General features: G+C 53.1%; 1 protein-coding gene across 3 annotated transcripts in view; it reads left to right on the top strand.

Moving 5' to 3' along the window:
- GRB10 (growth factor receptor bound protein 10) overlaps positions 1-17,586 on the top strand; it is a 158,336-nt gene that overhangs the window by 34,974 nt on the left and 105,776 nt on the right. The gene's annotated exons all lie outside the window — the stretch shown is intronic.

The following is a 17,586-nucleotide window of genomic DNA, read 5'->3' as shown; positions in this document are numbered from 1 at the left end:
TTTGCCCTTCTGGGAGAGCGGCCAGCAACGCCAGACTGGGAAGGCATGTATCTTCGTGATATGAAAACTTAGCCCTTCCGGCCTTGACCGTGGGCTTGACTTGGTTTCACCTGTTGGGGAGGGCGAAACCAAAGCCTGATAAGTACCTGTCTTTTCTGCCGCTGTTGGTTATTTAGAGTTAAGCACTGCACACGCTGGCCCGTCTCGTCCCAAGGCTGACTCTTGCCAGCCTCGCCGTGTTTGTCCCACAGAAGCTTCTGTTGAACAGGGCGGCCCTGCCGTGGAGGCCTGAAAAAGGACAGCGACCACCTGCACCTGCCCCTGCTCCTGCTTAGGTAGAATCAAGAAAAGGTGCAGTAAAGAAACCTCTTTTTTTTTTTTTTTCCCCTTTTTGGCCACGCCCACAGCATGCAGATGTTCCCAGGCCAGGGATTGAACCCTTACCACAGCTGTGACCGGAGCCACAGCAGTGACAGCGCTGGGTCCTTAACGTGCTGAGCCAACAGGGAACTCCAGGAAAGCTCTCCGTTTGGTTTTGGTCCTTATCCAAAGATGGTAGCACATGCAACTTTCCATGTAGGTTTTTTATACGAATTCTAAGAACCACATCTCCCAAGACGTTGCTCGTGGCTGTCTCTGAAATTTTGCGAAAGGCTTTCTTGCCTTGATACCCCCCGGGGGAGCCTGGCTCCCGAGGCAGCAGCGGGGGCTCCTCCTAGGGAACACCCCCCGGGGAGAGCTGCCACAGGGCTCCTGTGTGATCTTCAGGCCAGACATTCCAGCTGTCTTCAGGAAACAGAGCTTCCTTTTTTCTCTCTGAGAGTGGGGGCAGCTTGGCGGCGATGCTCAGGAGGGGGTAGCGGAGTCACAGGCCTTTACAATCCAGGCGAAGTTGAAAGGAGGGTTCATTCTTTTTCAGGTTACAGCCTCAATTAGAGGAAGGTGGAGGAATGGAATAACATGTGCTGAGATTTGTGATAAGAAGTACAAACGGGTTGAAGAGCTCCATTTAAAGGCATCTCAGGCTTTCGGAAATAACGGCGCTGTGGGCCTGAAGATGGATGGAGGAGGGAAGAGGGTGGAAGAGGGGCTGCTGCTTTGCACTGTCAGAGGCCGTCTGACCACCTGCTCCGCAGACGCATGGGTGGGGGTGTGAGGTCCACAGGGAGTGTGATGAACGTGGATGGCTTCATGGGGAGAGTATTGCTTCTTCGAACCGGTGGGGGCAAGTACTGCTTTGAAAATGATAGACCCCACAGCTTACACAAACTCTGGAGGAGCAACTCCTTGTGGCTTGTTTTAGGGCCTGAAATGTGGGGGTGGGGTGTGGCCAGAGTAGGTACAAACCTGCTCTGGGGGTGGGGGGGCAGCAAGTCAGGGTGCCACTTGGTGATATTCTCACAGGGTCGAATTCTGTGACCCAGGTCCTAACCTCACCCAGAGTAGCTTGAAATGTTTGTAAACATCCCAGACGCGCGCGTTTGAAGACTCTTCGGCATCATCTCGACCGCAGAGTGTAAACCTGTTCCAGCTATTTTAGGTGGTGAGACAACAAGAGCGTTTTAAAATAGCGCTTCGGCTTTCGCACCTCTTCCTTGAGCAGAAGTTGTGATTTCCCAGGATGGTTTTGAAAGACGTGTCCTGGTCACTCTTCCTCCCTGGGGGGTGCGTCGTGCCTGGTCCATGAAGCCAGAGTTGTTGGACCTCAGGTTCGGTGGCCAGAGTGGATACCGTCATCGTGTCTTCCCTGGACCAGCCTTGGCCGTGGGGGCTCCGTGGGGTCTGTCCCCCTGTCCCTCACCTCCTGTGTCCACCTCTGACTAGTGTCTTCCACGTTCCCAAGCTCACCCCGCACACCCGCCAGGCAGCCGCCTCTCCCCCCTGGCCCTCGGTCAGGTGCATCGCCACCCCGAAGCCCAGTGGGGGGGGCTAACGCACAGGTTGGTGGGTACCGCTCGGGGTCACAGGGCTGCCCCAGCCCATCTCGCTCCTCACCTGCTCTAAAGGGTCGGCGTATCCCTACCTCCCACGGGGCGTCGCCTGTGCCCGGGTCTCAGTCCTGCAAGGGGTGGCGGCAGGGGTCTGGGCAGGCTTCCCAGGCTCCGATGCCCCCAGACTTTGTGCTGCTCCCGGCAGCATGCACCTGCCATCCCTCTGCCTGTCCTGGGGAGGCAGAGCGAGGCACACCTCTGCCCCGGGGCTTCATTAACTAATCTGCTCCCCTGCCCCCCCCCCCCAGGTAGCAGGTTGTCGCAGGGGCACACAGCTCTGAGGACCTCTCCTTGGTCCCGGGTCCTGTAAGTCTTGTGTGCACCTGGAGTTCGTCTCCTGTAGATTGAACCTGATTGTATCTGATTGAATCAGATTGTATCTGAACTGGAAGGGTTTTAACTGGGGTACATGGAGATTTTTGTTTTAAAATAGCTGGAAATTATATAAGAAGGCCGTGCGAGATCTGATCTTTCAAATGGATTTGAAGCCCCGGGCGGTGGTGGTCACAGCCCCACCCCTTGTCCTAACCCTAAGTGGTCACCTGCCAGGTGGCGCCGTCGTAGAGGGGGACCTGGAAAGTTCTTCAGATCATGGGCAGCAGGCGTGACTCCGCATGGGCCTTGGATCTGCCCAGGGCACCCTCGCCTTTCAGGAGGGGGTGGGGCGGGCAGGGCAGGAGGCCGTGCCGGCTCCCCTCGTTCTTCTCAAGTCCACAGAGACGGAAGAGCCCTCAGAGTGAAATCACTGGGTTTGAAGCAAAAGCACAGGGTTTTCTTTCCCTCCAGTACTTGTCTGAGCCTTTAACCCCACAGAGTGGCGGTCCTGGGCAGAGCGGGACGGGGCAGCTTTCACACCTGCTCTGTGGCTCTGCCTGGTCCTCCTCCCCCTCCCCCACCCCTGCCCCACGTCCCCCCTTCCTTCCCTCGCACTTCATCCCCTTAGGGTCCGGCGGGGATGCTCCCACCAAGAGAGGGCCCTGGGGTGTGCGAGGAGGCATCGCATCTCGAGGCCCCTGCTTCTGACAGGCTCCCCCCAGCTTCTCTGTGCGGGACACAGCCCAGAGGCCAGGCAGGGGGTGTGCTTGGACCTGACATGGTGGGAAGTGAGAGGAAGGCAGGTGGCACCGACCTCTTGGCAGGGTGGGTGCAGGGAAGAGGGTGCCAGGGTGGCATCACTGTCTTGGGGCTGAGCCAGTGGATGGAGGCGGCGCTGCTGAGATGCAGCCGCGGTGAGGGCAGGAGGACACTTGGGTTCGGGAGGCTGGGGACAGCTGAGTGGCAGTGACCAGGGGAGTTGTATGTGTCCTGGTCAGATTCAGCCCGAGGTTGCAGTAAAGCCTGAGCCGGGCGCCCATGGCTCTACTGTGTTTGTCGGGATGAAGATGGGTGAACTCACGGGGGGCGGGGGGAGGTCTGAGCAGTGGGTGCTGGGGCCCCCTCTATTCAGAGGACATGGAGTTGGGGGTCACCAGCTAAGGGGACCAAGAGGGAGGGGCAGGTGGGGGAGGAGGGCAGCTGTGAGTGTGGCCTCCGGGGCGTTCTGCGGGGCAGGGATGGGCTGGGGCCATGTGGGTGGGGACCAGGAGCTGACCTTGGGCTGCTGACCCAGGAAGTGCCTGAGGCCTGGGCAGCGCAGGGGTGGGAGGGAGTGGGGCGGGGCCCGGCAGGTGGATTTGGGAGAGCGGGAGAATGGGTGTGCAGGGAGAAAACGGGACCTTGGGTTTTAGTTTAGATGAGAAACTTCCTAGCAGCATCCTGTTTGCAGCCACCACCAGGTGTGTCAACTTGTGCACACACGTGTACCCTCATGGAATGTGAGCATACATGCACACACATGTAACCCCGTGAAATGTACGCACGCGTTTAGGGTCCATGTACACGCACACACGTGTACCCTCATGGAATGTGTACATGTGTTTAGGGGCTGTGTACACACACACACACACACACTAACGTGCACACGTGGCCCTAGAGCAGGTGTTGAGGTGATTCCCAGTCTTACTGGAGTAAGAACACACCTGGGTGCCGGTGCCCAGCTAAGGCCGTGCCGCTGGGTGAAGAAAGAACACGCAGGTGAAGCTCAAGGGCCGGTGCCTGCAGATCCCCGGGGCTGTGGGGAGTTTGCAGCTTCAGGCCTCCAGGCCGCACCTGGCAGGCCATCTGTCTGGACGGTTCCTTAAGCAAAGTGTCCGTGTCTGGGTCTGCTGCAGGCTGGTGAGATGGACCGGGGCCGGGGCGGGGAGCAGGGGCTGGGGAGGTCCCCAGGTGACTCCAGGGTGACGCCAGAGTGCAGAACCTCGGTTCTGTGGGGTGATCACGGGCACTGAGCAGGGCCAGCGGGGCAGTGGGGCAGGGGAGCGAGGGGCCGGACTCTGGGTGCCAGCTGCGCCAGGGGAGGGGACCTGCAGGAGGAGCAGGTGTGCTGCGGCACAGGCTCAGCTCTGACGTGGGACTGTGCGGGGTCGGCCCTGGGCTGTGCGCGCTGCGGGCAGAGTGCGCATCAGAGGAAGGGGCCGGAAGGGGACACTTGGGCCGCATCCAGGCTGAGCCGGGCTCCGGTCGAATGCAAGACGCAGCATCCAGGGTGGTCCCTGGAGGTTGACATCATTCTTGTTACAGGTCTGCACGTCAGGTGGCAGTTAGTGACGTCAAACCCATGACAAAATATTGTAATCGTCTGTCGGGAGAGAGTATTTTTTTAAAATTAAAACTGATGTCTTTGGAGTGAGTTGATAACAAGGTTCTACTGTGCGGCACAGGGAACTGTGTACAATATCCTGTGATAATCTGTATGGAAAAGAATATGAAAACATGTATATATATATATATGTATATATATATATATGTATGTATGTATATATATGTATATATATATATGTACATGCATAAAAGAATCCATCCATCCATGACTGTATATGGATAACCGAATCTTTGCTGTACACCTGAAACCCGAAACTAACATGACGTTATAAATTAACTCTACTTCAGTTTTAAAAAAAGACAGGCGTTCTCTTGTGGCTCAGTGGGTTAAGGATCTAGTGTGTCCCTGCTCTGGCCCGGATTCCACCCTTGGCCTGGGAACTCCCAAATGCCTCGGGCAAGCCCCCCCCCCCCCCGCCCTACTCCCCCCAAAAGGATGATATAAACTAATACCAAAAAAAAGGATTATTGGGTTATGTGGAAGCCGTTGAAACCTGTAGCTAAACTGGATCTAATAGGTCCACTCCTAGGCGCCAGAACGCTTTAAGTGACAACGAAACAGGGAACAGATCTTGAAGAAGCCGGAAACGCCAAGCTGTGTCAGGAAATCCAGCTTGAGGCAGTCGGAGCCCTGGAGTCATCAGGTCTCCTAGCGCTGCGACATTCAGCGACCCGAGACAGGGAGCGCTGTTGAGTGGTTTGGTCTTGTAACCTGGTCACCTCTTACCTTGTGCTCCTGGCCAGGAATGCTGGGATTCTGTTTGCAGCCCTGACTTGTTTTCATCATGGACATGGGAGGCGCAGGTCCCAGCGGAAGGACACATGGTGGCCTCCTGGGACACCTCCTCCTGGCCAGCCCCGGCCTGATGGTCCTAGGTGGCTGGACCTGTGTCGTTTCCTTGGGAACAGGAAACGACAGCCTCACAGCTATACCCCAGAGGGAACTTACTGATGCGCGATGCTGGGTTGTGGTCGGCCCTGCAGCTCAGAAACACGCTCCGTGACTGCGCCGCCAGCATGGCCACTTCCCGGCCAAGGCCACATCTCCCTAGCGAGAGCCTAGCGGCGCTTCCTGTGTCGGGGCTTTTGGCTACGTGGAAATCGATGAGACACTGAATTATTAGACTTAGAGCTACAGTTACTTGTTTGCCCCCAAAGAGTCATGTTGGGGTCACAGCGGGCCTTGGGGGCAGGGTTAGCCCGCAGAACCGCCCACTTTCTGCAGCCTGACGGATCGAAGGGCCGTGGAACCTGAGGGCAGGTGCAGCGTCCGCGCTGGTCAGGACAAGCGCAGGACCCGTGGCTGGTGGCCGCGTGGTCAGGGTTGGCCCCCAGTGTGATGTGGGGTGGCCCTCTGTGCCGTGACTGGACCCAAGCCCCTCTCTGAAGCGCACTCGGGTCCCGACCTCCGCTCCTCGCTGCTGTGGAGACCGAGCCGAAGCGAGACAGCCTCTTCCCACCTGTGGTTTACACGAACCTGATGCCACGAGAGCCGAAATGCTTCCTTTACCCGGTGCACCGCAGTCTCGGCCGAGGGGCAGGAGCTGGAGCCTCATCAGTTCCTTTCAGGTTAAAATCCAGCGATCTTGCTTGATTGTTGAGGGTTAGTGATTCATGTCCTTGGCACCCCATTTTGCGGCTGCGAAGGGTCTTCCACGGGCTGAACCCCCGTCCCCCCAGGCTTGCTAGCAGCCCTGCTGCTGGTTGTCTGGACCCTCCTGCCTGGGAGGGGCGGTGCTGCCCGTCCTTTCTCTGCCCCCCATCACCCCCGACACCTTGGGGCACCTGCCTAGGGAACCAGTTTTTTGGTTGCTCCATCAGTAGCTGCGAGGCAAGCAGCTCGCGGCGCTGAGGCTGCTAGATGCTTCCAGGATGTTGCTGTCACGGCAGCTCTGCAGTGGCGCTGGGGGCGCGGTGCAGGTCCCACAACCATCCTCGCGGCCCTGGGGCCCTGAGATTCTTCCTGCCGCCGCGCTGGACGTCGGGGCTGGTTGGGGCCTTTTATGAGATTCACTGAAAGAATGAAGTTGAGGGCAATCCCCACGCCGTCACCACCTTCAGTCCTTTGTAATTTGACCGGAGCTCTCAGTCCACTCTGGGAAGCGTGGTGCAGATAGAACTTATCAGGTCTTCTTTTTCAAGTTTTCTGTAGAAGAAAAGGAGTCTCTTCTCGGTGGCCTGGGTTTCATTATAGGGACAAGCGTCTCTTTTAGGTGTTGCTTGGAAGGACTTTGGATTCTACGTATTTTGCGAAGCATTTAAATCCAATCCAAGAGATGTTTTTTGGAGCATCCTTAATTTTTCTGATGACGTTTGAGCCGTTTTCTCACTAATTTCGGAAGCAGATGTGTAGGCAGCAAAGACACCTGAGTGTCCGTTTCCCCCTTGAAGACCATGCTTCTGAAGCGATGGGGCTTTAGCTCAGGGAGGGTTGGCACTGTGGCCCGTCCTGCGTCAGTGCCTTCATGCCACTGGAGGAGGGGTCTCGGCACAGGTGTTTTTTAGCTCCGGAGAGCTTTTCATGTTAGCAGATGCCCTGATGTTCTCTGTGGCATGGCATTTTAAAAAATAATTCGCAGGTGTTTGTAAATATTTGCAGATGCCCACTTCTGATGAATACCTGTGATTTCCGGCCCACTGTGCAGAATGTTCTGCATTCTTTTATCCTAGATTTCTTCCTCCCTCTGCCCTCAGCGATGACCACAAGTGTTGAAAGACAAACGCTTTTTCTCAGTTTCTCCTTGGAGGTCTTAGTTTCATTTGGTGTTTTTTGTTTGTTTGTTTTGTTTTGTTTTGCTTTTTTTTTAGAGCCGCACCCATGGCCTGTGGAGGTTTCCAGGCTAGGGGTCGAATCAGAGCTGTAGCCACCGGCGTACACCACAGCCACAGCAGTACGGGATCCGAGCCACGTCTGCAACCTACACCACAGCTCACAGCAATGCCGGATCCTTAACCCACTGAGCGAGGCCAGGGATCGAAGCCACAGCCTCACGGTTCCTAGTTGGATTCGTTTCTGCTGCGCCGTGACAGGAACTCCAGTTGGCGTGTTTTTAACATAAACTTTTTCCTGAAGCATAATGTCTGTTTTTATTATTCAAGCTTCATTTATGGTGTTGCTTTGTTATTTGGAGGCGGAGACCTGTGCTGCTTTTGTCCATCACTAATTACCCTTTTATCCGCGAGGATTCGTGCTGCTTTGTTTTAATTACACGTTTGTATCCTTGCCGCCACTTCCGTTGTGTCTGAGTGTGTGTTTTGCTCTTGTATCTTGGCCCGTTCTGCCTCTCCCTGTCCTAGAGCTCTCTGTTTAAGGCTCTTCTATTTCAAATTGCCTTGGGTATTTTTTTTTTAATTAAAATATTTTTTTCAGCCACACCCTGGGCCAGGGCTCAGATCCAAACCGCAGCTGCGGCAATGCCGAATCCTTAACCCGTGCGCCCGGCTGGGGCTCAGACCCTCACCGCCGCCGTTGTCAACACCAGATCTTTAACCCAGTGCACCTCTGGGGGAACTCGTGATGTTGGAATGGATTTAGATATTATTTCTAAAAGGAGGGAGGTGGAGCGTCGGCGTTTGTTTGCTACGTCATCCGTCTTCTCAGCTGTTTCTTTGTTGAATGTACTTCTTCGTCTGCTTGTTTTCTGCTTTCCCTTTGATGTTTCTTTTTATCCTCCTGTTATGATTTAAAGTGCAGATATTCTGCTTTCAGTTCCACAAGTGATTTTCTTAATACATCATGAACGTTGCTCAATGATTTTTCCTACCAAGGAGCAGGATTTTCTGGATTTTATGAAAGAGACAGATTTCTATTGACAGCTCCTGCATTGATTTAAGACCTGAAACTTCTCGTTTTGTTCTTAACTTTTTTCAAAAATTTTTACAGATTTTTTCCCAGTTTTTATTGAGATGTAATTGACATACAGTCCTGTTGTGTACGTTTAAGATACACGGTGTAATTATGTGACTTCAGTTTATTCTGGAATGATTACCAAGATATTTATCTTATGTAACCTGTCCACCAGCAGTGGCGTATTTCGTTTTCTGCTGTCATAAATGGCACACTTTGCTATGATGCTGTCCACCTGTAGTGCTGTGCAGATCCTTTTCAAGGCCCTACTGTGTGCCCTCTGGGTGCATCGGAGAACAAGGCTGAGTTCTTGAACAAGGAAGGATTTATGAACTACTCACAAGTGAGCCAGGATTGATGGCGCGTGCTGGCGGTTCCGAGGAGCAGGGATGGCTGGGCAGTGAGCTCGCAGGGCTGGGGCAGGCAGGCTGGCCGACCCTGAGTCCTGCAAGGGCAGGAGGGAGTTTGGGGAGAGAGAAGAGAAAGGAGGAAACGGATATGCTCTGGAGAGGCCAAAGGGCCTTTCCCGAGGACGTGCTGTAGCGTCTCCCGGCAGTGCGAGCCTTCATTTTGGACCCGTGCTTAGGTAATCCCGACAGGCGCGGATGCAGGGTCCTGGGAGCGGCTGGTGGCATCAAGCAGGTGTTTTTCTAGTAGCAGCTCAGAGGTGGAGGCCGGCACAGGGGACCGTCTGGAGCTGACCCGTGACCCTGAGCGGGAAGGAGAGGGCAGGACAGGGAGAGCGGGGCTGCAGTGGCTGCAGAGGGCAGCCTGTGAACTCGGGGTGGGCTGCTGACCGCAGGCCCCAGCCTGACCCTGTTCTCATGTTGTGGGTTACAGCCCATCATCCTGCCTTGATATCCAGACAGTAGGTCACGAGGAGCGTCTTTCATGAGGAAGCTGGAGCAGGAGAGGGGCCGTCAGGGTGGGTCGCTGGAGCCCTGAGATCGAGTGGCGGGGAGGCAGCGGCATCCATCCACGAGTTTGCTGCATCCCTCACAGCCGCCTTTTCTGGAGTCGGCTTCACGCAGGCTGAGCGCTGAACGGTTCAGATCTGCTGTTAGTGAAACCTGTCATTGGTCCTGATAGGAGAAGTCTCCAGAGTTCCAGGTAGATGCACCCCACTGCTTTTCAGAAAAAGTGGTACTGAGGGCAGCAGTTTTCAAGTGTGTGACAATTGTATCGTTTTAATTGAGTACACATGCCCTTAACATGGAAAAAAAATAACCATGAACTGCAAAGAACAAAGGCATATGTTCACGTTCAGCTGCTGGGTCCAGAAGGGTAAATATTGACAGTGTGAAGAAAAATGTTGACTCTGGAATCAGTAAGCTTTTGACTTTGCCTGAACTAATTTTCTGAACTACTGTCCCATAAGGGGAAAAAGTGCAAACTTAATGAAAAAGATTATTTAAATTTTTATCACAAGTTCCAAATTCAAGTGCAGTGGACAGCCTCCAATACATTATTCATGGTGGAATCCTTGTGAAGGTGGACTTACCCTTGAGAATTAACGACAGCAGTGCTTTTTGGCTCTGTCAGGTGTGGGTGGCGAGAGAATTTTTATGCAGGACTTGCTGAATGGGTTCCATTTCACCTCTCAGACAGCTGGGTTACGCAGAGCCACAGAACTGAGAAAAGTATGGCTGCTCAAGGGAAATCAAAATGGAAAGGCTTGAGCAGGCAGAAGCTTCACGCTTCTCCAAGCTTCAGCATCCTAAGAAATTCTGCCGCATCTTGTGGTTGTCTTAAAAAAAAAATGAGCGAAAGTGGTTAATTAAAGGAAGCTCATTGAATCACTGCCTTCTCCGTAATTATTTTAAACATGAAGGTAAAACGTATAAAACATGGAATTTACCGTTGTAACCATTGCTTTTAAGTGTGCAGCTTTGTGAAATTAAATACATTCACAGGGTTGTGTAACAGCAATTCCGTTTCCAGAACTTTCTCAGTATGCCAAAAAGAAATTCTGTGCCCGTTAAACAATCCCCCCCACCCCGACCCTGGTTAACCTCTATTTTCCTTTTTTGTTTCCAGTCTAGTTACCTCATATAATTGAGGTCATGCAGTATTTATCCCCTCTAGACTGACATGTCATTTGGCAAAATGAATTTAAGGTTCATCCATGTTGTAGAAAGTATCAAAATCCCACTCTTTTTCAAGGCTGAGTAATACTCCCTTTTTTGTACAGGCCGCGTTTTGCTTGTCCATTCACCTGTCAGTGTACACTTGGTTTAGCGCCACCTTTTGGTCAGTTGTAGATGGTGCTGCTCTGAACATGGATGTGCTGCTATTTGTTTGAGCTTCTGCTTCCAATTCTTTTGGGCATATACCTAGAGGTAGAATTGCTGGAATGTGGAGTTCCCATTGTGGCTCAGTGATAATAAGTCTGACTAGTATCCATGAGGAAGCAGGTTCGATCCCTGGCCTCACTCAGTAGGTTAAGGATCTGGTGTTGCCATGAGCTGTGGTGTAGGTCACACCACAGCCTTGGATCTGGTGTTGTGTGTCTGTGGTGTAGGCTGGCAGCTACAGCTCCGATTCGACCCCTAGCCTGGGAACCTCCACATGCTGTAGGTGTGGCCCTAAAAAAGACAAAAAGAAAAAGAAAAAAAGAATTGCTGGAATGTATGTTAATTCTCTGTTTAATTTTTTGAGGAGTGGTCGTACCCCTGTTGACAGAGCCTGCACCGTTTTGGGACATTGCCGCCAGCAGTGCAGAAGGGCTCCAATGTCCCCGCATCCTCCCGGCACTTTCTACTTTCTTGGCATCTCATTGAGGTTTGATTTGCATTTCCCTGATGACTCGTCGTGTTGAGCATTTTTCTTGGGCTTATTGACCATGTGAACATCTTCTTTGGACAAGTGTCCAGACCTTTGCCCATTTTTAAATGTGGTTGTTCGGGGTATTTTTTGGTTGAGTGGCAGGGGTTCTTTATAAATTCTGGATATGAATCCATTATCAGATAAATGATTTGTAACTCTTGTCCCTTTCTGTGGGTCTTTTCTCTGTCACAAGTGTCCTTTGATGCCCCCAAATGTTTAATTTTGATGAAGCCCAATTTTTCTGTTTTCTTTTGTTCCCAGTGCCTTTGGAGTCATATTCTGGAAATCACTGTCCCATCCAATATCATGAAAAAATTTCCCTATGTTTTCTATTTAGCGTGTAACAGTTTTAATTCTCACTTTTGGGTCTTTGATCCATTTTTACTTGATTTTTGTTTGTAGAATAAGGGAAGAGGCTGACTTCATTCTTGTGCATCGCCGGTGATGTCAGTTTCCCAGACCCACTTGTTGGGAAGGTTGTCCTGTTTGCCTTTGAATGGTCTCAGCCCTTTCATTGAAAATCAGTCCACTGTAGGTGTGATGGCTTATTTCTGGACTCTGTCTATTCCATTGGTCTGTCTGTTCTTATGTCAGTGTCACACTGTCTTGATCACCATGGTTTTGTGGTAAGTTCTGAAATCAGGAAATGTAAAGTCTTACAACTTTGTTCATATTTTTCAAGATGTTTTTGGCTGTTTGGGCCCTATGAGAATTCTCATGAGTTTTAGAGGGGTTATGTTGATTTCTGTAAAATATGCCAGTGGGATTTTATTGAACCTGTAGATTGCTTTGGGCAGTATTATCATCTTAATGGTGTTAAATCTTTCAACCCGTGAATACAGGCTGTCTTCCTTGTCTGTGTCTTCTTTTTATTCTTATAGCAGCATGTTGTAATTGTTAGTGCACAGGTGTTTTGCCTCCTTGGTTAAAAGTATTCCTAATTATTATCTTGATACTATTTGGAATGGGGGTTTCTGAATTTCCTTTTCAGATTTTTCAGTTAGTGTTTAGAAACACACCTGATTTTTGCATGTTGAATTTTGTATCCTGTAACTATGCTCAATTTATTTATTAGCTCTAGGTATGTGTGTATTTGTAAATTTTAGGGTTTTATACTGATAGGATTGTGTCATCTGTGAAGAGATATTTTTAGTTCCCCCTTTCCCACGTGGATGCCTTTTATTTCTTTTTCTTGCCTGATTGCACTGGCTAGAGCTTCCTATACTATGTTCAGTAGAAGTGGTGAGAAGGGTCATCCTTGCCTCATTTCTGATCTAGGGCAAAGCTTTTTTTCTTTCATCATTGAATGTGATGTTAGCTTCGGGTTTGACACATTTTAGTAGAGACCAATTATTCCAATCCTCTTGCTGTGTCTATAACTATAGTTTTCTTGTACGGAAGAATCTCCTTGACAGGACTCATGGGATGTATATTTTTCTGACTGAAAAGCAATCACGTTTGCCAAATGCTTTCTTTCTTTTTTTTTTGTCTTTTGTCTTTTTAGGGCAACACCCGTGGCATGTGGAGGTTCCCAGGCTAGGGGTCCAGTCGGAGCTGCAGCTACCAGTCTACGCCACAGCCACAGCAATGCAGGATCCAAGCAGCATCTGCGACCTATAGCACAGCTCACGGCAACGCTGGATCCTTAACCCACTGAGCAAGGCCAGGGGTCAAACCCGCAACCTCATGAATACTAGTCGGGTTCGTTAACCACTGAGCCATGACGGGAACTCCAGGCAAATACTTTCAAAGGTGATATTTAGAAAATAAAACTGGCTCATTTACATGTTTTGGGCACTCTTAACCTCCATTAAATTTGAAACCTCGGGGGGAAATAGCAATATGCTTTCCTATATTTAACACATCCAGAGTCTCTGAGGGCGTGCGGGGTGTGGGACAGCCTGATGGGAGGGTGCAGAGAGGATCCTTAAGGGGCCAGGAGGAGCTGTTCTCTGTGCAGTAAGGAGGAGCCAGAGGAACACGGACCCTCCCGCAGGCTGTCGGGAATGGGTTGAAGGGGAGAAACACAGCATCCCAGGGAAACAAGGCTGTAGTTAGGGTAGAGGTGGGAGGAGTGTTTGGGGAAGGGGCTGGTAGCTGGTCGCTAGAGTCCGCAGATCCACGTGGCCGTGTGTTCGTGGGGGGATGCCTGCAGAGACATCGTGGTGTGGTCCTGGGGTCTTGCAGCCATTGGTTGGGGTGTATGGGTCAGTGTTCTCCAGTGCGACAGAGGCAGGAGATGGACATTGAGGAACTGGCTCCGTTGATTGTGGGGACTGCTGGCAAGTCTGAAATTCGCAGGACGGGCCCGCGGCCTGGAAACTCGAGCGGGCGTTTGCTGCAGTCGTGGGGCCAAATTCCTTCTTCTCCAGGAAACCTCAGTCTCTCTTTTCTTTACCAGCGGCATATGGAAACTCCTGGGCTAAAGGTCAAGGCGTAGCTGCAGTGGCTGGGCCTGCACCACAGCCTCAGCAACACCGGATCCAAGCGACATCTGTGACCCACACCACAGCGCCCGGCAATGCCGGATCCTTCATCCGCTGAGCAAGGCAGGGATCAAACCCACATGTGGTTCACAGACACTTTGTTGGGTTCTTAACCTGCTGAGTCATGACGGGCACTCCAAAACCTCAGTCTTTGCTCTTAAGGCCTTCAACTGTTTGGGTGAGGCCCACCCTGCTGTGGAGGGTAATTATTTAGGGCCAAGTGGTTGCACCTGTTAGAGCCGCATCTACACAGTGCCCTCGAGGCATCCTCCAGATTGGTGTTTGAGTTCACGGGCTGGGCAGTAGAGCCTGGATGGATAGACACAGGACACTAACTGCCCTGGGGCTGGCAGAGCTCGGAGGCGTGGGACTGCCGGTCCTGCGGAGACCAGAGGGGGGCTCTTGTGGGGACAGGGCGCTCCTGCCACCTTGTTGTCCTTCCAGCCCAGCAGCCTCTTGCGTGTCATCCCTTTGTTCCTGTGCTGGGGATTTCAAGAATCCTAGAGACACTCGCAGAAAACTTAACCGATTGGTAGAAACGTTACAGATTTGGGAATTTCTGGTCCTCTGAGCTGTGATTGACCGTCTGGTAGTGTTTTAATATCTTGGGTCTGAACAGTTTTCTGGGAACCTGTAACAAAGTACTGTAGACCGGGGCCTAAGCAGCAGAAACTTATTTCCTCACAGCTTTGGAGGCCGCAAGTCTGAGACCGAGGTGTGGGGGGGAGGGTTTCCCGAGGCCGCCAAGGGGTTGCCCTCTGCGTGTCATTGTCCTCATCTCTTAGGTTGGATTAGGGCCCAGGGTAATGCCTTATTTTAACTTAATTATCTCCTTAAAGACCCTACCTTCAAATTCAGCCACACTCTGAGGTCTTGGGTGGTGGGGCTTCGTCATCAGAGTTTCGGGAGTTTGGGGAGCGGGGTGGGGGTGCTGGGATGGGGGGTGGGGGAGGGACAGTTCAGCCCATAACCAATCTTCCCTTGACTTGGCTACTTGGATTGATGGAATTAGTGTCCTTAGTTTTCTGTCCTCAGGTCTTTCGCTTCTTCTGGGAAGCCTCTGTGGGTCTTCTGCTTCTTCTTTTTCTTTTCTTTTTTTTTTCGTCTTTTTGCTATTTTAGGGCTGTACCCATGGCATATGGAGGTTCCCAGGTTAGGGGTCCAATCGGAACTGTAGGCACCGGCCTACGCCACAGCCACAGCCACGCCGGATCCAAGCCATGTCTGCGACCTACACCACAGCTCACGGCAACACCAGATCCTTAACCCACGGAGCAGGGCCAGGGATCGAACCCACATCCTCATGGGTCCTGGTCGGGTTCATTACCACTGAGCCCCAAAGGGAACTCCGAGTCTTTTATTTCTGATTCGAGAAGATTCCACCTGTGGCTCTAGGGGAGGTCCCGACCCTGCTGCACCCTCTGAAACTGGAGGAGCCCTGTCCCTTGACTGTTTCCAGATCCATCCTCTGCCCCAGGCTCTGTCCCAGCCTGCTGGTCACACCGCTCGGCTAGGCGGCAGCGGGTCACAGCCCCTCCCCGGGCGCCTGTGGGGCTTCTGGAATTTTACCCCCGGGGCTCTCGCTCCCTGCACTGTGGCTTCTGATGTGACAGCATCAGATTATCTCCTCCTGGGCGGCTTCTTTCCTGTAGTGTGTCCTCTGCTCCCCCTTTGTCCTCATTTTCCGTCTTTTGTTGACAGGAGCAAACCACCTTTGAAATTTTTCTTCCTTTCTCTTGCTCAGCAATTTCAGGGAAATGAGCCCTTCGGCGCCCAGAGGGCGGGATCAGGGAGCAGTTTCTGAGCTCCATTTCCTGGTTCGTGCGTCGTCCTCGAGGCTCTTGTCACATTGCTGAAATGCAGCCTCGGAGGGGACGCCAGCTCCCTGCCGGTCCCCGTGGGCGAGGAGGGGCCCCCAGGCGGCCCGTGGTGCTGGCTGGTTTCCTCCCCTCTGGGCGGGGGTCGTGATGACCCCAGAGACCCCTTTGTGAATCTGCCCTCAAGGCTGTGGCTGCAGAGAACCCGCAGTGGGGACCCAGGCTGAGAAGCAGGCAGAGTCTCTCACTGGCACTTCCTGAGACTCAGGCCCGGGGTCACCAAGGAGCGAGCCTCCGCGACCAGTGAGCACCTGGCTCATCTGGGGATCGAGACTGAGGAGGGGCATTTGCAGCCCCGTGTGGCAGGTGGGAGGATGGGTGTAAGCCCGGCATGTGGCCCGGGGGCCTGGAGTGGACGCTGACTGTGCCATCTTGGGTGGTGGTGATTGAGGGGCAAGCCTAGGGGCCTTCCTGGAGGAGGTGATCCCTGAGGCCGGGGCTACAGGGTAGGAACGCTCAGCGCTGACGGAGCTGCACTGCAAACAATGCGTGTGGGCGCAGAGGCCTGAGAAAGCCTCCTGCCGTCAGGAGTTATGAATCATTCAGGGTCAGAGAGGAGGTGAGGGGCCAGGACGCTTCTGGGATGGATTAAAGCAGAGAATGCAAACGGCCCTTGCCCCTGTTCCTGCGAGTGTTCTTACTTCTCGTGACCCGAGAGAGAAGGCAGGAGTCGAGCATCTCAGGCCTCCGCACCTTCTCCCGGGACCTCACCCCCACCGCTGCGTCCCGAGGGTGGCTCCTCAGTCTCTGTCTTCATGGAAGTGAAGCTAACTTGCGCTGAGCTTTAGAGGGAAGACGCATCTCAGAGACGTTCTTGTCATCGTCGTGGGACTTCTGTCTGTGAGTGGTCAGGCGGGGCACGTTTTGTGTTCACAAACAGAGAGGGGATGGGTCCCCAGTCCGGACCCAGCCCCCGTGCCTCCCACGCCCGCCCGGCCCTCTGCATTGCGGGGGGAGGGGGTTGGCTCCAAAAGCCCCCCGTTGACCGTCCTGGAAGGGTCAGCTGTCGGAGGTGAGGGAGGAAGACCACCTCCCTTTCCTGCGCCTGGGGGCTCGTCATGGGAGCCGGACATGTGCCTTCACATGGCCAGCGTCTGTCCAGCTCTCCTGGGCGTCAGGCACGACTTTTGTCCCTCCAAAGGGCCATTGAAGGGCCATTCTGTCGCTGCATTTGCCAGTGTTTTCTCCCTAAGTGAAGTCAGACAGTGACAGACAAACATCATATGATATCACTTATATGCGGAATCTAAAGAGAGGATACAAATGAACTTATTTGCAGAACAGAAACAGACCCACAGACTTTGAAAACAAAGTTATGCTGACTGGAGGGGACAGATGGGGGGCGTGGGGGGGGCGGGCCTGGGGTATGCACACTGAGGTCTGCGGAATGACTGGCCGGTGGGGACCTGCCGTGTGGCCCGGGGGACTCTGCCCAGCATTCGTGATGGACTGTGTTGTGGACGTGCGGGACGGGTCGCCTTGTTGTGCTGCAGAAGTGGGCAGACGCTTGGATCAGCTCTACGTCAGTGAAACTTTAAAACTAAAAACAAAAGGAAAGAAAGGAAGGCCCCTCCTGCGGGCGTCCTTCTCCAAGAACGGGCAGGGCGGGGAGCGCATGGGATGTGGGCGGCGCTCTGCTTTCCCCCGGCAGCGCCCTCTCGTTGGCGGAGGTGGTCGGTGGAGGCAGCCCTTACGTGGTGGGGGGGTGCTCGGAGGACCCCACCCCAGCGACACCTCCGCCCCAGGGCGTCTTTGGAATGAGGCTGCGTCTGTGCTGCCCAGAGCATGACGGAGCCTTCAGGGTGTCAGTCATCGTTGGAGAAAGAGGAGAGGGCTGCCGGGAACCGCCGAGGACCTGG

The sequence above is a fragment of the Phacochoerus africanus genome, chromosome 11 (assembly GCF_016906955.1).
Source record: "Phacochoerus africanus isolate WHEZ1 chromosome 11, ROS_Pafr_v1, whole genome shotgun sequence".
NCBI classification, from domain to species: domain Eukaryota; kingdom Metazoa; phylum Chordata; class Mammalia; order Artiodactyla; family Suidae; genus Phacochoerus; species Phacochoerus africanus.
Note: the sequence above shows the minus strand (reverse complement) of the source record. Positions and strands in the feature narration are given on the sequence as shown.